Source organism: Miscanthus floridulus, chromosome 7 (assembly GCF_019320115.1).
Source record: "Miscanthus floridulus cultivar M001 chromosome 7, ASM1932011v1, whole genome shotgun sequence".
In the NCBI taxonomy this organism is placed as follows: Eukaryota; Viridiplantae; Streptophyta; class Magnoliopsida; order Poales; family Poaceae; genus Miscanthus; species Miscanthus floridulus.
This window is the reverse complement of record NC_089586.1, coordinates 38,306,550-38,329,638: the sequence shown is the minus strand read 5'-3', so window position 1 is coordinate 38,329,638 and position 23,089 is coordinate 38,306,550.

The window sequence follows — 23,089 nt, the reverse complement described above, 5'->3', positions numbered from 1 at the left end:
GTTGACACTGGTATTCTTGATCCTTTAACCAACGCTGATAATCCTTTTCCTTCTGCCGCTGCCACTTATTCAATAGGATCCGAGATGTAACTCGTGGCTTTGTTGCCTCATCTTTTGACTTTTCTCCCTGCTCATATCGGCTCTTTTGCTTATCGCGACATCTCTTAATTTCCCTGTATTCGTCAGCCGATATTTGCATCTTGGGATCGACTGTTCTAGCCTCTCTTGATTTGGTTGATGTTAGGATCTTAGTCTTTCCTTTGAGTAGCCCAACATCAACCATGTTTTGATCTCCTAAGAAAGGATTATCATCAACTTTAATTTTCCAAAGCGTATCAAATTTGAGCCTTCCTTGCTGAATAGCCCTCTATATATGCTATCGGAAAATTCTACATTCATTAGTGGAATGAGAAGTAGCGTTATGGAACTTACAGAACTTCTTATTTTTTAACTGATCATGGGGCAACACAACATAACCATTGGGCAACTTGATCTGTCCCTTCTCAAGCAAGAAATCGAAGAGCTTGTCTGACTTAGTGACATCAAAGTCATAGCTCTCCTCGACTACTCTTCCCCAAGGATTTGGCACCATTACTGTCTTTTTGCCTCAATTCCATTCAGCCACAGCAACCTCTTCTTCTTCATCTTCATAGCCATCATTGACTGAGTATGGATTGTAAGCCTCGGCCATTGTGGTACTCTTATGAAATCGGGTATCTCAGCGCATACTTTGGAATTGGCTATTAAGTGCTACCACTCATTGAGCCAATTGACCCAAGCTGTCAAATTCTTGTCCTAGTAGCTTTTATTTCCACATTGGCAGCACTCCTTGAATGGCTAAAGCAGCTAGCTGATCATCGGCCAAGTTTAATGTGAAGCATAAGTTCCTAGTCTCTCGGAACCTCTGAAGAAACCCAGTGCCCGATTCATTAGTCTTCTGCCTTATAGTTGTCAGATCAGTAATCTTCTTTTCTCCAGTCCCAGTATAAAAATATGTATGAAACTTCTTCTCTAGGTTAGCCCAATTGGTAATGGAATTGATTGGTAGTGATGAAAACCAAGTGAAGGCTAGCCCTGACAGGGACAAGAAGAAGAAACAAACTCCATGGGCATCCTCAACTGATGCTTCACCCAATTGTGTAGGATACCGATTCACATGTTCTATTGTGCTTGTACTGTCTTGGCCAGTGAACTTAGCAAATTCTGGAAGCCTATAATTTATAGGAAGAGTGACCAAATCATACCATTTTAGATATGGGTGTTTGTACAAAAAGGTCGGCCCTTTTGGCTTCAGACCAAACTGATTCTTCACATCTCAGTCACCTTCAGTAGCAACTCATCAGCATTTGAATTTGGATTTCTCTGCACCTACTGATCCATCTGTGGATTGAAATCCCGTGTGCCTTGATATCCTAGATTTGGAATCATGTGAAGGGTGTTATAATATATGCCATAGTGATAACCTTGTGGAATCTCCACCTGTTGGATCCTTTACTGGCTTGCTGCTTAAAGTCTCTGATTATAGACATAAGGATCTATATCTCTATGGATCCTTTGATTTGAGGGTGCTATTTTTGAGCCAACAACGGTATTTGGCCTAGTGTGCCAAAATTGATCACCTGGTTCTAACCTTGGCATGCCAGCTGTTGCACATGCTGTACTGATGGTCCAGGATTATACTGTATTTGATTCGTAGTAGTACTTTGAGCTGGTTCAGATGAACCCTGAACTGCCTGGACATCACCATTACCAGTTGGTGCTACTTCTTGATGGCTGGTGCTGACTTGATTAGTCCCTTGGGTCGATAGATCTAGAATGTTGTAATAAGCTGGCCCAACTTGACCAACTGGAATCCCATGAATCACTTCTTTCATGGCGTTGTGGAATGTGTCTAAGAAAGCTTCATTATGGCTTGATATGGCATCACGAACAGATTTGTCTATAACTTTCATAAAGAAATGCTTGTCTTTAGCTTCAGTTGTATCTGTCTACCCGTGCAATAGAACTCTTGGTAGTGGAAATTTCTGAACAATTGTGTTGTCACGTGTTTTGGTGTAGGACAACAAACATTTGCTCTAAAATTCTTCTATAGCTTTGTCGATGACATCTTTATCTTCATTAGGTAGATCTTCATAATGTATCATAAGGATGTCATTGTTGTTGTGAACCGCCATGACGATTGTGGGGTCCCACCGAGTGTGCCAGAAATGCATGTCGACATGGAATTTCATCCTATGCCGAGGACACATGAGCAAGCCAGAAGGGTCCGCTCGATGGAGCTAGGAATCCACCTAGCTTCAACGTAGGGGTGGTCGATCCTGCACACTCCTCCTGAGAAATGCTAGTCAATTTGACCCTGCAATTAATAAGAAGAGAAAGTTTATCAGTAATTTAAGGCAGAACATGCCGGTGTTGCCAGACAGTCCTGAATATGTGGCTTTGAGGGCCGATATGAAAGGAGATCGACTAAATAGTCAATTCCAGCATATTCATAAGAATAAATTAGTTAAAGCTCATGGGGTTGTGTAAGAGGAATCAGTTATCATTTAGGATGAATATAATTATTTAGACAAATATTAGTCAATAGCAATAAGATGTCAACAATAATTAGTTCATGCTAAGCCAATGACTGCAAGTAACCGAACCCCTTTTTATATAAATGAAATAGCTCATCATCATTTAACTATTTAATAAATATAAATCTAATGAACATATTAGATCTCATCTATCGCTATGACCAGTGGGGCATGAGGCAGAATCATGCAGGCCGTAGAAACAATAATTGACTCGATGACCCTAACTTATTACTAATATCAGTGGGGCATGAGGCAGAATCATGTAGGCCATAATACAATAATAAGGTCATGGGGCAAACACATCTTTCAACCTATCCCTACTTCAATGATCTCGTGATGTGAACTATTCATGAAAGCACTCGATATCGGCTAAAACAGCTGATTCAGGCATAGCGCACAGTTAAGGTCATGCCCTCTCAGGAATAGATCTGCCAAATAACGATCCCCACTCTATGGTGCTAACAGTGGGGTGTGAGGTAGAATCACGCAGGCCATTATAACAGGCCATGAAATGGTTTTCGCTAGCCAATAGATCTACTCAAAATTAGACACGCCTTAACTGCACGCTTTGCACGATCATGATTGATATAAAATAGCCGATAAAACATAACTCATCGTTTAAAGTGTAGATTATATCAGTTTAGATTAGCAAACAATGGGTTAAAAAGGATATAAGGCCGATCTAGATCAATCACAATCGGGCAAAGTGATATTACTGTAATTAAATAAATAATGGAAGCAATAAGCAATATCGGTAACTTAGTGAATCTATCTGAAGGAACGCCACCCTTAGATAGAGCCGATAACTTGACCTTAATCTAGTTTGAGCAGTGGAGGTCGACCGGATCTATGCAGCCTTACTTGAACTAGACAAGAGTTGATAACTAACTTATACCTGAGTCGTAGTGGAGGTGGACCGGATCGATGCAGCCATACGAATAGAGGTATAAGCCATGACAGTACTTACAGACAAGCAGTGGAGGTCGACCGGATCAATGCAGCCGTACTTGCTAAAGAACTCACCGAGATCTACTCTACTCCTACTCCTAAGGGGTGGCCGGAGCCAAAAAAAAAGTAAATAACTTGTATTGGATTGATTGTGTGTCTTTTACAATAGCCGGGGTTTGATATTTATACCCGGAGCCTAAAAACGAATCCTACTCGAGTACAACTCAGTACAATCTTTGGTACAAAGAAAACATTCCTATTCTAAGACAATTTGGACTCTAATCTTTCCCCTTTTGAAGAGTCCAATATGTATTTTCTCGATGCCAATCATATCTCATCATTGTTATCTGCTGACGTCATCTAAAGAGAACCAATCCTAGTGTCGCATCTGAATGGGCAGATATCAATCTTTACGACTCCTTGATTGGCACAATCTTGGAAGCCTGTGAGTTCCCGCGCTCTTCTCCCAAATTTTGGTGTAACAGCCAGCAAGCAAGTTGCTAACACTCATCCAACCAAAGCTTATATGTCAACAACAAGAGTGCTAGAGCTTCTCCACATGGATCTATTTGGACCAACAACTTATAAGAGTTTTAGAGGCAACCTCTATTGTCTTGTGATAGTTGATGACTACTCTAGATACACTTGGGTGTTCTTCCTTCAAGACAAGACTAAAGTTGTGGCATCTTTCAAGAAGTTCGCCAAGAGAGCACAAAATGAATTTGAAGTAAAGCTCAAGAAGATAAGAAGTGATAATGGGAAAGAATTTGATAACACAAACATTGAAGCATATTATGATAAAGTTGGGATCAAGCATGAGGTTTCCGCAACCTACACTCCTAAAAAAATGGTGTAGTAGAGAGAAAGAACCGGACACTAATAACTCTTACAAGAACAATGCTTGATGAGTACAATACACCTCGAGATCTATGGGCGGAAGCTATCAACATCGCATGCTATGCATCCAACCGCCTATTTCTTTAAAAGTTTTTTGGCAAGACCCCTTATGAGTTGCCTAATGGGAAGAAGCTAGACATCTCATTCTTCTAGGTGTTTGGTTGCAAATGCTACATCTACAAGAAGCGGCAACACCTAGAGAAGTTCCAAAGATGTTGTGATATTGGTTTTCTTGTTGGTTACTCATCAAAGTCCAAAGCATATCGAGTATTTAATGATGCCACTGGCTTGGTTGAAGAAACATTTGATGTGGAGTTTGATGAATCTAATGGCTCCCAAGGAGCACATGAAAATCTTGATGATGTAGGTGATGAACCATTGAGGGAGGCCATGAAGAACATTAAGGTTGGAGACATCAAGCCTAAAGATGATGAAGATGAAGTACATGTGATTGATCCACCCTCTTTATCAAATGTGCCACAAGATGATGACAAAGATGGGAGAGTAGAAAATGAAGACACTCATGTCTCCTATGACCAAATGGTGGCACAAGATCAAGATGTTGATGCTCCACAACCTCATCCTCAAGTGGTTGATAGAAGAAATTCGCCTCTGTTTCAAGCACATCCACAATATCTCATCATAGGGAGTCCTTTAAAGGGTGCAATGACTCGCTCTCAAAAACTTGCTTTATTTATTGAACATCACTTGTTTGTTTCTTGCATTAATCCTAAGAGTGTAGAAGAAGCTCTTCAAGATCCACATTGGATAAATGACATGCATGAAGAATTGAATAACTTCACCCGTAATGAAGTTTAGACACTTGAAGAGCGGCCACAAGATGTAAGAGTCATTAGAACAAAGTTGGTGTTCTGCAACAAGCAAGATGATCAAGGCATTATTGTGAGGAATAAGGCAAGGCTAGTGGCAAAGGGGTTCCCTAAAGTTGAAGGTTTGAATTTTGGAGAGACCTTTCACCAGTAGCAAGACTTGAAGCCATTCATATCCTTCTTGCATATGCATCTCATCATGAAATGAAATTATTTCAAATGGATGTTAAAAGTGCATTTTAAATGGCTTTATAAATGAACTAGTCTATGTTGATCAACCTCCCGGGTTTGAAGACCCTAGATATCTAAATCATATTTATATGTTGTCCAAGGTGTTATATGGGTTAAAGCAAGCCCCAAGAGCGTGGTATGAGCGCCTTCGGGATTTCCTCGTTGAGAAGGGCTTCACCATTAGGAAGGTCGACACCACACTATTCACCAAGAAGCTTAATGGAGAGATCTTCATTTGTCAAGTATATGTTGATGATATCATATTTGGCTCAACAAATGAAGACTATTGCAAAGAGTTTGGTGAATTGATGTCAAAGGAGTTCTAGATATCTATGATTGGAGAGCTTAAATTCTTTATAGGTTTTCAAGTCAAGCAAATGAGAGAAAAGATTTTCATCTCTCAACAAAAGTATAATAAGTGTAGCACCCAGTTTTAAGAACAAAACCAGATACACACCATATGTGAGCCTAGGAAGTCAAATCTCAAATATAGCTACAAATAGGGGTAATATCGAAAGACAATACTCAATATATAACATACTTAGTATAAAGGATATAACCTTAGACAGCAAACAGCGGAAAGACAACTCTGATTTTTGGGTGAAGACTCTAATTACATAGGGACCACTGACTGGTTGATCACAAGCCTAATTCCTCCAACTCTAGCAATCTGGTACCCATCCGGGATTTTTATACAAATATTTGAAAAAAAATAAAGCAAGCGTAATGAGTCATCTTTTAGCAATTGGGTGGCAACAAGTTTATTCACAAGCCCATGTAAACACATGATCTGGTAAACATGAATAATGAATAGCATAAACAATTAACCATTAACAAGCATCTTTATCACTAGTATCATCAGTGTTCATCATCTATTTTGTAAGGGTCCAAGGCCGCTCATGACAGTGAGCATGGCTGATATAACTGTTTTATAATCTGCAGAAGGTTATACACTTTCACTATGAGTCATGATTTACCCTTTCGCCCGAGGTGGCCAACCTCTTGACCCACTACCAAGGAAGGTCAGCAGGGTTCACTATGAAGCCTTTCAAAGGTTCATCTAACAAGTTAGGGCCGCTATGGTTTCCCCTTCAATAAGCATGAACACCCCACGAAGTGACTAACAAAATACCAAGAAACCAAAGTGCACCCTCTTGGCAGTCCGAGATCATACCTATCGGAGCCCCTCTTGCGCCATAAAGGTAACCACTAACAAGCTAGAAAAGGTCATCATACTGAGCTAAAGCCAGAGCTATATAGCCCTCACAGTTGTACTGTAAGTCCCGGATGATCACTTACAAATAAGTCCTTAGGGAGAGGAATCTAGAGCACCATAAGATAGTCCAATGCTCTAGCCCCCTTGTTCCATGTTGCTAAAAAGCATCTTTTAGTGTTTATTGTATATACCATTAGTCAAGTTACAAGATCATGGTTGTAGTTGAGCACTAGCATCATACTACCCAATGCATAAACCCATAGGAATCAAGGAATCCAGGATATCAAATAGCTAGGAAATTTAATACGGTTGCCAAGGTAGACACATGCATATGATTAAAATGATATTAAGGTGAATAGGGCAACAAGGGAGATCCCATGCTTTACTTGACTTAAACTCCGATCCTTCTTTAAGTCCAAAACTTCAAAGGGACTCCTTGATCAACACATAAAGCTCACCGACTGGACAAGATCATAAAGCACCACACAAGCATCCATGCAATCATACATGAAGCAAACAATAGAACTAAATTAGAATAGTACATCAAACATACAAAACAATAGGTAAAAAGGTTTTAAAATGTTCTACACGTTGCTACGAACATACAGACACGAAAAACACTCTAATCGGAGCTGTAATGAAGAAGTTATGAATTAAACAAGATATCCTTTAATAAAATAATGGATTAAATCTAACCTTGAATTGCAAAAGTTTAAAATATATTTAACAGTAGTATAAACATGTAGATTACACAATTACAAATCTAACACAACTTGAACGGATCAAATCAGAGATTAAACAGAGATTTTATGGCTAAAACAAGATTAGTGGCAAAACTGTAAATAGATGAATGCGTATTTTGAATCTACTAGAAAGAAACTACGCTTTTAGAATATAAAAACGTATTCTGGAAGTGCGCCATGGACTGTGGGTTAATTTGTAGAAAACAGAGGGGCTCTTTAGCAAAAAGAACAGCGAAGGGGTATTGCGTGATCTGGATCGTTGGATTGAGATTGGACAACGCTGATTAGATCAAGGAGGGAAAGAGAGGCGTGGCTGGCCAGAGAAGATGACCACCACGATGGCTGCCATTGCTGGTGGCGAAGGAGCTCGCCGATGATCTTGAAACCGGCCCTAGAGACCTCAGATTAACATGGGAAAACACAGGGAGCAAAAGGAGGCAATGGCGAACGTGACTAGGAGGTCGGAGAGGGCCGCGACGACAAAAAGTCGGCGTGGAGCTCACTCAAGTGGATCAAGTTCTTCGATGGAACCCCGACGACACGAAGTGAGAGATAGAGAGTGAGAAGGAGGGCGGATGTGGTACCTACGGCTTGCTTACCTCCGTGCGAAGCTTGGAGAGGTTGTCGCCGTGCTGGAGAAGTAGCGGAGCGGTGAAGCAATCTCAGCGGCAGGGCTTAGGGTTTTGGTGGTGTGGTGAGCTCAAGCTAGGGCGTCTCATGCACTAGGGTTGAGAACAGGGAGGCGGACATGGTGCAAGAGCTCGGTATTTAAGAGGGCAGTGGTGTGGGGCACATGCCAATGATGAGTCAGCACAGAGGTGGACTCCCGGCGATGGTGTCCATCACGGAGACAAGCTGGAGGAGGGAAACGGCGCTGACATGCGGGCCCGAGGTGGCAGTGGCATGGAGCATGGGGTCGGGTAGTCAGAGGGAGAGGGGAAAAAGGGGCACGACAGCGTGGCTGCTGGGCCGGCCCAAGAAGGAGAAAGGGAGGAGAGGAAGCGGGCCGCGGGGAAGAGAAGTGGGTGCAGGTCCGCTGGGCTTCGGCAAAAGAGTGAGGAGGCAGGCCAGCTACTGGGCTACTAGGCCAAAAATGAGAGAGGGGGAAATAGTTTTTTTCTAGAATCTATATATTTTCAAATCTATTTTAAAAGCATTTGAATGCATTTTGAATGTTAGATCAAAACCACTCATCACAATAAATCAAATGCACCGACATGTATGCACATCCATGTTGCTACTCCTTATGATGAATTTTAATATACTAAAAATATTCTTTTTCCTATATTTCATGTGCACAAAATTCATAAATAAATCATTTTAATCCTATTTTCAAAAGTACAAATTTTAGGGTGTTACAATTCTACCCCCTTAAGATGAATCTCTTCCTCGAGATTCAGAAGATGGTAATTGAAGAGATATGGATACTCTGCCTTTGAAAACTTCTTCACTTCCTCGAGTAATCCAATCCTGGAACTTGTGGGTTATGGGCCACCATGCTTTCGCTGCGTCACTTTGATAACCTTACTCAAAGTAACTTTCTTAACTAATTCCAAGATTTTAACGGGTACTCCGAACAACTCTCAGGTAACTCCAATCACTAGGCCACCTTTTCTTTTTATTTCATACTTATTAGACCTCTTCCTTCATATGTTCACCTTCCAATGGAGCCTTCTTACTTTCTTGATCCAAAGTAGGTTCTATAACCAACTTTAAAACATTAATGACTTTATATGCTCAGATCAAATTGCTCAACTCTCAAACACAATTCTAAGTCCACGTAGAACCAACTATAGATGTCTCATATCTCCTTCCCAAGGTGTTTATTCCTCTACATTGACATCTAGAACTCACAGTCCACTTTACTATCCTCATAGGACACACCTTCTAATAGGTCATTCTCGTCCTCCTCAGGTGCAGATTGAATACCCTCATACTCAATTCTTTCTCCTGGCGGTGTTGTTAGTAGCACCGAACGTTGAGCATACTTAATTACTCCTTTACAAGCAGATAACCATCTCTTTCCAAGGATAACATTAATGTCCATTAACTCCAAAACTATAAGGTTTGCCTCAAAGTTCTTCCCTTTTATGTTAAGACTAACTTTTGGGCATATGTGGTTTGCCTTCTTTTCTCCTCCTAGAGAGTTAATTATTAGGGGTTTCCTCATCGAAAGCATAGTTATCTTATGTCCACATATTCCCTAGAGATGAATGAATGTAACGCACTGGGGTCAAACAACACCATAGCAGTGTCTGAGCTTACTGCAATCAAACCATAAATGACCTCCTTAGCTCCATGAGTGGTAATCAGATCCACATTGTTCAACCTACCCTGAATGTAGTTTCACTTTCACTTATTGCCTTGCACCTGCTCCTTATGGACATTCTGTTCTAGCTCTTGCTGCTGTTGATTTTGGCTTTGATTACTCTTAGCAAACTTCTCAAGATAATCATTCTTATAGGGTTCAATCTCACCACAATCCTAACCTTCCTTACTAGTAGAAGTATTTGTCATTATCAAGGTGATAGTGGAAGATGACAGACATGGCTCTTGAGAGCTAAAAACTACACTTCATCATTAGGTTGATGATACTAATCTTGATCATTACTTTCAAGTAGTTTCATAGGGTGTTACTAATATTATGGTTGTGTAGCGAAACAGAGATGAGTATTTCTTAACTGATGTTGAATGTCATGCTTTCTCTTCTTCTCTTCCATCTATCGAAGCTTGTTCTCAATTACAATTGCTCTATCCACCAATGTTTGATAGTCGACATACACCATGGTCATTAGCTATAGTTGCAAACCATCATTTAGTCCTTTCAAAAACATTTTTGCTTCTTAGCATCACTATCCACCTCTTTTGGAGCATAGCGTGACAATTGAGTGAACCGGTTATGATACTCACACACTGACATAGATCCTTCCTTCCTGTTGAGGAACCCTTCTTGCTTAAGTTCTACCTCACCTAACAGGATATGATAGGACCTAAAATTCTCCTTGAATTCCTACCAAGTGATTGTAGGAGCATTATTGGGACGCCCATACTCAAATGACTCCCACCAATCTTGGGCAGTTCCTTGCAGTTGACTAGAAGCATAAAGCACCTTTTCATCGTCATCACACTGAGCTATGTCTAATTGTTGCTCCATGGCTCTAAGCTAGACATCAGCTTCTAGTGGTTTGCTTGTATGAGAGAATGTCGGTGGGTGTTCCTTCATAAATTCACCACGCTTGTCAATAGGTGGCGCTTGATGTGGGTTGTTCAACACACTTTGAGCAATAGTCTGTAATAACTGAGTCTGTGCCTTCAAAGCTTGCTCTATAGATGGAGAATTGGATGGCGGTGGATTAGAATTGGCATGATTCCTTCTTGCACCTTGTGAAGCACTTCTCCTAGTAGCAACCATCACAGAGATAATCAATGCTTCCAAATGAATAACTAGAACGTGTGAAACTTCATCTTGCAAATCCTTCAACTTGGCCTTCCCCCTTAAGAAAAGATCAACTAGGGGACAAAATGGGGTAGCTTCCATATTCTTCTGAGTGAGTTAACTATCATAAAGACCTTCTAATATCCAGGAGAACTCATGTGCACATTTAAGAAGAAACAACTTGATTTCTCCTCACGTGCAGAAACATAGCAGTGCAGTAAAACAGTTATAACTCAGGCTCTGTTAACATAATGAAATTGTAACATCCATGTTGAATTTTAGATCTATAACTCAGGCTCTATTAACATAAGGGAAAGAGTTTTTTCTAGAATCTATATATTTTCAAATCTATTTTAAAAGCATTTGAATTCATTTTGAATTTTAGATCAAAACCACTCATCATAATAAATCAAATGCACTGGCATGTATGCACATCCATGTTGCTACTCCTTATGATGAATTTTAATATAATGAAAATATTCTTTTTCCTATATTTCATGTGCACAAAATTCATAAATAAATCATTTTAATCCTATTTTGAAAAGTACAAATTTTAGGGAGTTACACCAAGGATCTTCTCAAGAGGTTCAAAATGGATGAATGTATGCCAATCAAGACACCAATGCCATCAAATTGATATCTTGACCTAGATGAGGGAGGTAAATCAGTTGATCAAACTCTCTATTGTTCTATGATTGGTATCTTGTTATACTTGACCGCATCTAGGCCCGACATCATGTTTAGTGTGTGTATGTGTGCTAGATTTCAAGCTAGTCCTAAGGAAGCTCACTTAGTTGCCATTAAAAGAATCCTTAGGTACCTTAAGCACACACCAAGCATTGGCCTTTGGTATCTCAAAGGAGCTAGATTCCAACTAGTTGGCTATTCCAATTCGGATTATGCCGGTTGCAAAATTGATAGAAAAATCACATACGGAGGGTGCCATTTGCTTGGTAGATCACTAGTGTCTTGGACCTCAAAGAAACAAAATAGTGTGGCCTTGTCCACCACTGAGGTGGAGTACATTGCCGTGGGTGCTTGTTGTGCACAAATCCTTTACATGAAGCAAACTCTTCAAGACTATGGTGTAGTTCTATAAAAGGTACCTCTTTTGTGTGATAATGAAAGCGCGGTAAAACTTGCTAACAACCCGATTAAACACTCTCGCACCAAGCAGATAGATATCCGTCATCACTTTCTTAGAGATCATGTTGCTAAAAATGATATATCACTAGAAGGTGTAAGGACTAAGGATCAATTAGCGGATATCTTCACTAAACCGCTAGATGAGGCTACCTTCTGTAGGTTGAGGAATGAGCTCAATGTGCTTGACCTAAGTAACTTCGCTAAAAAATGAGCTTATGTTGACCCTTGCATTGCATTGTAATATAAGACATGTTTAATTTTTAGTAATGCACTTAGGACTTGTCTAACATGATTAAGATAACCACCGAAAAGCATGTGAAAAAGCTTAACCTTGAATCAAACTTGACAAGCAACTAGATTTAAATTCAAGTATTGCATTGCATATGCATGTGTGTTGCTTTTGTTGTTTCTTTTCGGTTATGTTTGAGCATACGCTGTGTTCATCCATTGATAGGGGGAGCACTTGTCGCTCCTAATGGTTTTGACCCCAATGTGGTGGCCACATGATGTCTCCTTGCTCTTTTATTGCCTATTTTCTTAAAAATTAATTAAGCCTATGGCAAAATTATTTTGAAAATGAGGGGTTGAATGAGGAAGACTCGTACCAGTCCCAACTGGTGTTTAGTTGCTTCTTTTTGTAGTTGGGACATGGTTGGGTGAAGGTTCAGCGAAGACGAAATTCAAATTAGGAGTCTGCAGGGCATCGGACTAGGCACCGGACCGCTACTGTTCAAGTGGCGGTGCCAGCGAAATCTAGGCCAAATCACCTTGGTCACCGCCCTAACCAGTGTGCACCGGACATCATGTGGTGGTGCACTATCCCTATCACCACCACTATCACCGCCCCTCCTACTGTGCCAGTCTGGTGACCATTTTGGAAGCGTGGATCTTTATTCTATCACATGGGGCCCCATCATTAGTCATCTCCTCCCTTCTTCTTTTTGCTTCACATCTATGTCTGACTCAAAATCCTCTGTGCCTGCGACCATATGCCGCTAACGCTCTAGCCCTAACCCTAACATCATGCATAGCCTCGGGTCTCGCCACCGGTAGTCGTGCCACTCCTCGCCGACCGCTCGCCCGTGCCCCAATCCATCGCGGTGAAAGCTCTAGTTTGGTTTTGGTGAATTGATGAAACCCTAAATGCTAACCTAGTTTATCAAGTGATCATGAGATAGGTAGCACATTCCAAGTGGTGAAGCAAATGAAGATCATGACATGATGATGGTGATGCCATGGTGATGATCAAGTGCTTGGACTTGAAAAGAAGAAAGAGAAAAACAAAAGGCTCAAGGCAAAGGTATAAATGGTAGGAGCCATTTTGTTTTGGTGATCGAGACACTTAGTGAGTGTGATCACATTTAGGATCGATAGCCATACTATTAAGAGGGTTGAAACTCATATCGAAATGCGGTTATCAAAGTGCCACAAGATGCTCTAACTCATTGCATATGCATTTAGGATCTAGTGGAGTGCTAAGACCCTTGAAAGTGTTTGTGAAAATATGGAAAATATGCTTACACATCTGCATAAGGTGATACACTTGGTGGTTGGCACATTTGAGCAAGGGTTAGGAACTTCACCAGCGGAGTGTTTGGACGCTTGTCTCGGAAAAGTCGAAGGTCACTGCAACTGACCGGACGCTTGTCTCGGAAGGACCAGCGCGTCTGGTCTATAGAAGTAGTGAAGACGCTTGTGTCGGTCTCTGACTGGATGCTGGGTCACTTAGTGATCGAACGCTGGAGGGTTGCATCCGGTCCTATTGATGTGGCAGCTCACAAAAGAGACGTCGAGTGACCAGACGCTGGGTGAGTCCGATCGAGCATGACCAAACGGGTCTGGTCGTGATTTCTTGTTTCTAGATGCTTACTGGAAATGACCAGACGCTAAGGTCCAGCGTCCGGTCACTTCACAGCATCATGTTTGGTCATCACTTGACTGTTAAGATCGAGCGCTCAGTATTTGAAGAGAGGGGACACGTGGCATGCATCGCACGACCAGACACTGGGGTCCAGCGTCCGGTCAATCTGACCGGAGCGTCCGGTCACCCTGTGTTCAGTGCAGTGAGGAGCCCAATGACTCTATTCGTGGGCCTCTCTATTTAAGCCCCATGGCCGTCTCATGCTCACACTCTTGGCCATTTGCATTGACATAGCAACCTTGTGAGCTTAGCCAAAGCCCTCCCACTCATCTCCATCATTGATTCATAATTTTTGTGAGATTGGGAGTGAATCCAAGTGCATTGCTTGGGTGTTTGCATCTAGAGGCACTTGGTGTTCATGTTTCACTGTGGAATTCGCTTATTACTCTTGGTGGTTGCCACCACCTAGATGGCTTGGAGCAATGAGGATCATCGAGCAGAGGTTGGTGATTGTCTCTGGCTCCGATCGTGGTGATTGTGAGGGGTTCTTGACCTTTCCCCGGTGGAGAGCCAAAAGGTACTCTAGTGAATTGCTCATGGCTTCTGTGATCCTTATCTTGTGTTGGTTGTGTGGCACCCTATTGAGGGTTTGGCATGTGATGCCAATTAGCGCGTAAACCTCCAAGTGAGTGAATCGCCACAACAAGGACTAGCTTGCCGGCAAGCAAGTGAACCTCAGTAAAAAATCATTGTGTCATCATTTGATTCTGAAGTGATTGGTCTTCATTGGTATTCATTCTTGTGATTGATTGGTTCACTCCTCGACTCGGCGGTATAACCATCTTGTTCACTCTCTTTACATTATCGCAAACTAGTTATCAAGCTCTTTAGTGTAGCCAGTTGTGAGAGCTTGTTAGTTTGGTTAGTGTGACTCTTTAGTTAGTCTTTGAGATCACACTAACTTAGTGTAGTGACATAGCCATTGTGTGGAAAGTAACTATAGAAACTAGAATTATGGTAGGTGGCTTGCTTTTTAGTAGGCTAGCGCAACACTTGCTTCGCCTCATAATTGTCTAACCGGTTTGTTAAGTGTTGTTGTAGAAATTTTTAATAGGCTATTCACCCCCCTCTAGCCATTAGGACCTTTCACGCGGCCACACCCTACCTGCTCGTGCACATGCGCCCCGCGTAGTCAACCCTAGCTGTCGGGTGCCGCTTTCACCGGCCACCTGAAAGGTCCTAATATGGCTAGAGGGGGGTGAATAGCCTATTTAAAATCTCTACAAGGCACTAGAGCAATTGATTAGTACAACAAATGGTGTAATGTAATTTTGCTCTAGCTCTACAAGGGTTGTAGGCCACCTATCCCAACAATTCTAGTTGCTATGATCACTAGCACACACAACAAGCTAGGTTACTACTCACTAATCTAGTGTGCTCTCAAAGACTAACTAAAGAGCCACACTAACCAAACTAACAAGCTCTCAAAGACTAATTACACTAAAGAGCTTGACAACTAGTTTGCAAGGAATGTAATGAGTGAGTAGGGTGATTATACTACTGCATTGAGGAATGAACCATTCACAATATGGAGACAACCAATCACCAAGAGAAATCCAAGGACACAAGAGACACAAGATTTTTCTCCCAAGGTTCACATACTTGCTGGCACGCTAGTCCCCATTGTGTCTACCAACACTTGGTGGTTCGGTGGCTAAGAGGTGTTGCATGAACCTGGTCCACACAATTGGACACCGCAAGAACCAACCCACAAGTGAGGTAGCTCAATGACATGCATAATCCAAAAGAGTACCTTTTGGCTCTTCACTAGAAGAAGGTCAAGAACCCGCACAAGCAACCGGTCATGGCTAGAGACAATCATCAACTCCGCTTAATGATCCTCCAATCACTGGGTTGTCTAGGCGTTGTCAAACACCAAGAGTAACAAGCTCACAACCAACCCAAATCACCCAACTAGTGCCACAAGATGATGCAACTCAATGTAATGCCACCATTGGGGCACCGCCACCCCAGGGGTGGTGTACCACCGCCGTGTCTGGTGCCCCCATGCAGACAACTCCAAGGGGGTATAACGACTCTATTTGCTTGTGCGGCTATAAATAGAGGGTGTGGCCGGCCTTGGCCACTCTCTTGGCACATCTTACACTTGTGCACACCCTTAGGAAGCTAAGCAACACAGTCCACTCACTTGATTCACTTGATTTCATCATCTTGATTGAGATTGGAGACCCACTAGTGCATTGGAGTTGTCTACGTAGGGGCACCGAACACAGCAGTGGCACACCGCCCCTAGGGTGGCGGTGCCTCAACAGTCACTTCCCAACCGCCAGCCATGTCTATAGACCAATGGCTAGAAAGCTATTGGTCACTGGACATGGCATGGCAGTGGCACCGCCCTAGGGGTGGCGGTGACCATCCCAGCCAAGTCCCTAAAATTGGCCCTCTCTAAAAAAATAGGGTGGTGCACTGCCGCACCCATGGCGGTTGTTGGCACTTCTTAGCATAGCTACTAGGTTTGTATCCCCGACAACGGCGCTAGAAATGCTTGTTGGTATTTCTTAGCGTCATCACTAATGATTAGCAATGCCACTAAGTAATAGCATTGATAGTTCCTTAACAATTTTAGATATTTATCCGCAAGCACACGATGCTATCATTGTAGCATTTCACCCAAAAGTATTCAGGGTATCATTATTTATATTTTCCTAAAGGAAGGCATTTGATTAAGAGTCTAGTATGGATATGAACTTGAATAATAATGCTTGCAAGTACACCAATTGTTTATAGCGGGGGTAAAAACGGTGATTTCAAGATAGTGAACACACACTTGGCATTCCTCAAAGGATAAAATAGAAAACAAAGATAAAAGAATAATCTAAGTCAAACATGCATTGGTCTAGTATAGTCATACAAAGATTAGTTAATGATCATACAAGTTACATAATTAGTTTTAAGGCTAAGTGTGAAGCAAGTCAGAAAGCCATCGAGTACTAGCCTGCCAGCAACCTCATGTAACAATTTAGACTCCTACACCCCAATCGAACATGGGGGATTACAAGGGATAGACAGGGCTATCACCACCTGCCTCCTACCCCTCAACCATGGAAAGGGACAATGCATTCACCTGTCTCTCCATACCCAAGCACCTCGCTTGCATATACAGAAACTAACCAAACCCCCCTAGGTCCCTGACCCTATGGCTTGATAGGTAAAGAATTTGGGCACACCTAACGGCATGATGAACTGCCACCTCAACTTTGCTCTAATTCCAATTATATAAGTTATATGAGTATTTAAGCATAAAGTCATGTGTGCTACTTTCATGACATACAACCTATAGACTAGCTCATATATCAAGATTATAACACGATAACTATACTCTAGTTCAGAAGTATGACTATAAATATCATATGAGAGCATAACTTTGGAAGAACTCATATCTCTATTCATACCCAAAGGTCTCTTCTTCCAAGGAGACAAGCTCTTCAAGGTAGTTTTGCCTTGCTCTAAATCTACTAAAAAGTAAAGCTACTACTACTAGAGAGTGAGGTGTGTGAGGTGATGCTCAAGGTGAGTGTGTTGATAGAGGGGGAGGGTACCCCTCTATTTATATAGGAGCTTAGGCAGTGCTTCATCTATTCCTGGTGCGAAACTCTGGGCTGCACCACCTTAGCATGGTGGCATGCCACCTAATGTTGAAGGAGGGGCTGAGCAGCGCCGGCAAGGGGTCGGACGCCCCTAGGGGTCAGACACCCCTTGACCGTGGCCTCTCGCCACCGCCTTCGCCTAACAGGCCATGGGCTGGACCAAGATTGCTTCCCTATGGGGTTTTGCCCCATTTGAATTGATTTGATGAGCGCCTCCCTTGTCCCTTTGCGCAAATTAGTGTCGGAAAGCGCCTTTCGGTGAATTATTCCATATATTTGTGTTTGTGTCCTACAAAATAATGTTCTCCAAATACATGTGGAACTTGGTTAGTAGTAAATGCATATGTGATCAAGATTGCTTATTTCTCCTCTTTTTGTATCTTAATTGGCGGTCGGATTTGATTGGTAAAGACCACCAACAGCGGTGACCATGGTGGTGCCCCCTTCACTTTCAATGCTCTCAACTGAAAAGGGGCAATGGCACCACCCTACCTATGGCGGTGACCAGGCAGTGCACCACCACGCCCGAGGCAGCGTACACTGGACACTCCAGTGCCCTCCCTTCAACTTGCTACTCTTGGCCACATCCAGGTGGGCACCACACTAGGGGTGGCGGTGCCACTGGACATAGTGGTAGTGCTAGCCTCGGCACCAATGTCCTCGGCCACTGCCAGCCAGTCACTAGATAGGCCAGGGCGGTGCATCACCGCACCCATGGCGGTGACTACTCCGAGGCAAAACCCTCCATTAGTTGTGTTTTTTATTCTTTATTCGATCCATAAGCAGTCTAACAGTCCTTTGCAAGCGTTGCTAACTCTCAAAGTGTTTTCTCAAAATATGTTAGAGCCAAGTTAGCATTTCTCAAAACATTTTCGATAAATATTTTCGCTTGCTCTCTAATGTGCACTAGGCCTAAATGCAATGCATGAAGTGCAGCACCTAGTGGCACTAGATGACCGAATTGTCTAGTTAAGAACCCCTCTTAATAGTATGGCCATCTATCCATAATGTGATCACACTCTCTATAGTGTCGTGATCACTAAAACAAAACCCCTATTTATACCTTTGCCTTGATCTCCATAGGGTTTTATTTTTCTCTTTCTTCTTTTCTAAGTTGAGCACTTGATTATCATCATATGAGGTCATCTCATCATTTCATGTGATCAACACCACCACTTGAGTGCCACCATGCCTCACACTTGGATTGCACTAACCTTGCTCATATCATAGCTCATGACAAGGGTTAGTGCATAGGTTTCATCAATTATCCAAAACCAAAGTAGGGCTTTCAATCTCCTCCTTTTTGGTAATTGATGACAACCTTTTCATAGAGATATTCAATTAAATCTTTTTGGATTCATGTTGCTTGCCCAAGCATATTACCATGTGTAAAGGTTATGGACAAGTTTCATCAACCCAAATTGGTAGTATTAGCTCTCCCTACATATGTGCTAAGAGTTTGGATTTGAAAGCTTGCACATATGCATGGAATAGAAATTTGGGAGAGTAATAGCTACCAAATGATGCTAAGGTGTAAAGAATGGACCATTGAAGCATGATACCAATCAGAGTTGCCATTTGAACACCATCCTTAGCACCATGGTTTGCTAGATACCACTTGAAAAGCAAAGACTAACTAGATACCTCGTGAGATCAAAATTAGAAGCAAGGTTCTAGTACCACTTGTAAAAGATCAAGGTGTATCTAGCTATCCTATGCATGCTAGTTTTTATTTCATCAATCATTTTCTACAACACCACACAAGCATGGATAAGGAATTTAAAACTTGTGCCATGCAAGCAAACATATGTAATGCACATACAAATGCAACATACAAGTTTATGAGCTTGCTTCCCCTACTTGTGTGCTTCAAATTTTATTGATCCCCTTACAATGTCATTTCATTTGTTTGCTCCCCCTATTTCTTACTATCTTTGTGAATTTCTCTTCCCCTTTGGTAGCAATTAGCACAAAAGGTGAGCTCAAATTTTAGATAGGCTGGGGTGAAACCATGTGAAGTGAGGATCATTTTCCCAATTTGGTTCAATCTAGATTACTTGCCAAAGATATTTAACTTGGTTTAATCCAAAGACAAGCTTCTTCACACCTCCAAATAAGGGTTATCTTGTACCATGTTGAGTTAAACACTTATAGCTCATTCTTTAGATTAAACACTAGGTTCACAAGCCCACAAACATGTCATATGCTACCATACAAGCATCAAATTTATTTGATTTTCATGAATGAGCCTAAGAAATGATATGAATGACTAGATGCACTAAACAAGTCCTTAGCAATGAATGAATGACATGTCAATCAACTTTACCTTGCTTTCCACAAAGGAGAGGCATGTCATATAATGGGGCTGCATCAACACATATTTGAGAAGTCAAGTATGTTTAATTCATTCCTTAGCTTGCAAAACCTCTTCTCATCAAGTGGCTTGATGAATATATCAACAAGTTGATAATCGGTGCCGACACTCTTAATGCAAATGTCCCCTTTTGTTGGTGATCTCTTATGAAATGATGGCGGACATCTATGTGCATTGTTCTTAAATGTTGAACTAGGTTGTTGGTGAGCTTCATGGCACTATCATTGTCACATAGCAATGGCACTTGTTTGAACTTGATTCCAAAGACACTCAAAGTAGCCTTCATCTAAAGTAATTGAGCACAACAACTACCGGTCGAAATATACTCCGCTTCGGCGGTTGAAAGTGCTACACTATTTTGCTTCTTTTGATGACCAAGACACAAGTGATCTTTCCAATAGTTGACATGTGCCCGATGAGCTCTTTCTTTCAACTTTGCATCCCACATAGTTAGAGTCCGAATATCCAATCAACTCAAATCTTGCTCCTTTAGGATACCACAATCCAACATTTTGTGTATACTTCAAGTACCTCAATATTCTCTTGGTTGCCTTCAAATGACTCTCTTGTGAGGCTTAAAATCTAGCACATATGCATACACTAAACATCACATCCAGCCTTAATGCAGTCACAAAGAGTAGGCTTCCAATCATAGACCGATACATCTTTTGATCCACTATGTTGCCACTAGCATTACTATCCAAGTTTCCATTTGTCCCCGTTGGTGTACTAATAGCTTTAGCATCATTCATTCCAAACTTCTTGAGCATGTCTTTGATATACTTGCCTTGACTCACAAATGTGCTATTCTTCATTTGCTTGATTTGAAGACCAAGAAAGTAACTAAGCTCTCCAATCATGGACATCTCAAACTCACTTGCCAGCATCTTTCCAAACTCCTCACAAAGGTCTTAATTGGTTGATCCAAATATGATATCATCAATATAGATTTGTAACACAAACAAGTCCTTGCCAATCTTCTTGGTGAAGAGAGTGGTATCAACCTTGCCCATAATGAATCCCTTAGAGAGTAGAAAATCCCTCAATCTCTCATACCATGCTCTTGGTGCTTGTTTCAACCCATACAAAGTCTTTCTCAACTTGTAGACATGGTTGGGTTTCTTCTCATCTTCAAAACTGGAGGTTGCTTATCATACACAAGCTCATTGATGTATCCATGGAGAAATGCACTCATCACATCCATTTGGTATAACTTGATGTTATGGGCACAAGCATAGGCTAACAAGATCCTAATTGCTTCTAATTTTGCAACCGGGGCATATGTTTCTCTAAAGTCAAGACCTTCAACCTGAGTGTAACCTTGAGCCACTAATCTTGCTTTGTTCCTTACAACTATCCCATCTTGATCTTGCTTGTTTCGAAAGACTCACTTTGTTCCAATCACATTATGATCCTTAGGCCTCTCAACTAACTCCCATACTTGATTTATTGTGAAGTTGTTTAGCTCTTCATGCATAGCATTTACCCAATCAACATCCTTCAAAGCTTCATCTACCTTCTTAGGTTCAATGGATGACACAAATGAGAAGTGTTTATAAAATAATGCCAATCTTGATCTTGTTTGCACACCACTTGATATATCACCAATTATAGAGTCCAAAGGATGATCTCTTGCAATATTGGTTGGTTGGAGCACTTGCAATTGATTGCTTGCATTTGATTGATCACTTGGTTGAGATGATGAACTAGCCACTTGTTGTTGATCTTGAACTTTGTCATCACTAGTACTAGCTTGATTTTGATCATAAGAACCACTAGCTTGCACATTTCAGTTAGAGAGCACTTTGTTCTTGTCATCTTCAATATCAATCACCTCTCTAGGCCTTATGTCATCAATGTCCAAGTTCTTCATTGCATAACCAATTGAGTGCCTCTCACATCATCTAGATTCTCATCATCTAGATTCTCATCTTCCTCTTGGGAACCATTGGTTTCATCAAATTCTACATCATGAACCTCCTCAAGAGTATCAATAGCCAAATTCCAAACTCTATAAGCCTTGCTAGTAGTTGAGTAACCAAGCAACAAACCTTCATCACATTTGTTCTCAAACTTGCTCAATCTAGTGCCTTTCTTCAATATGTTGCATTTGCAACCAAAAACCTAAAAGTATGCAATATTGGGCTTTCAATCATTCAAGAGCTTATAAGGTGTCTTCTCCTTCAATGGGTGACAATAGAGTCGGTTGCTATAGTAGTAAGCCATGTTGATTGCTTTGGCCCAAAATGAATGACTAATATTATACTCACTCAACATTGATCTTGCCATGTCAATCAAAGTTCTATTCTTCCTCTCAACTAGGCCATTTGATTGTGGAGTGTACTTAGTCGAGAATTGATGCTTAATTCCAAACTCGTCATACAAATCATTAACTCTTGCATTCTTCAACTCACTTCCATTATCACTTCTCACCTTTTTTATGGTTGTTTTAAACTCATTGTGAATTCTCTTGAATGTATTGAAGGTTGCAAACACATCACTCTTATCAACAAGAAATAACACCCATGTATATCTAGTGAAATCATCCACAATCACAAATCCATATTTATTTCTACAAATGCTAGTGTATGTGGTTGGTCCAAACAAGTCCATGTGCAACAACTCAAATGCCTTAGATGTGCTCATCATACTCTTCTTAGGGTGTGTGGTACCAACTTGCTTTCTAGCTTGACATGCACTACAAAGCTTATCCTTCTTAAATGTGACATCTTTCAAACCTCTAACTAGATCATGCTTAATTAACTTGTTCAATTGTTTCATTCCAACATGACCAAGCCTTCTATGACATAACCAACTCATGCTAGACTTAGTGAGCAAACATGTTGACAATTGAGCTTGGGTCCTTGAAGGTTAGTCACTAAGGCCTTTGGTATCCAAATAACTTTGGGTCCTTGAAGGTTAGTCACTAAGGCCTTTGGTATCCAAATAACTTTCTTCTTTGAGCCCACAATTAGTGTACCAATGAACTTAGCCTTCACACCATTGGCACCCTTAACAAGCATGTAACAAGAATCAAATCTAATTGAGGATACATTAGGTTGCTTGTTCTTGTTAGTCTTGCAATATTGCTCTATATGCCCAACTTGCTTGCATCTATTGCAAAACTGACCATTGCCCTTCACAAAGCTAGCTTTGGGAGTGA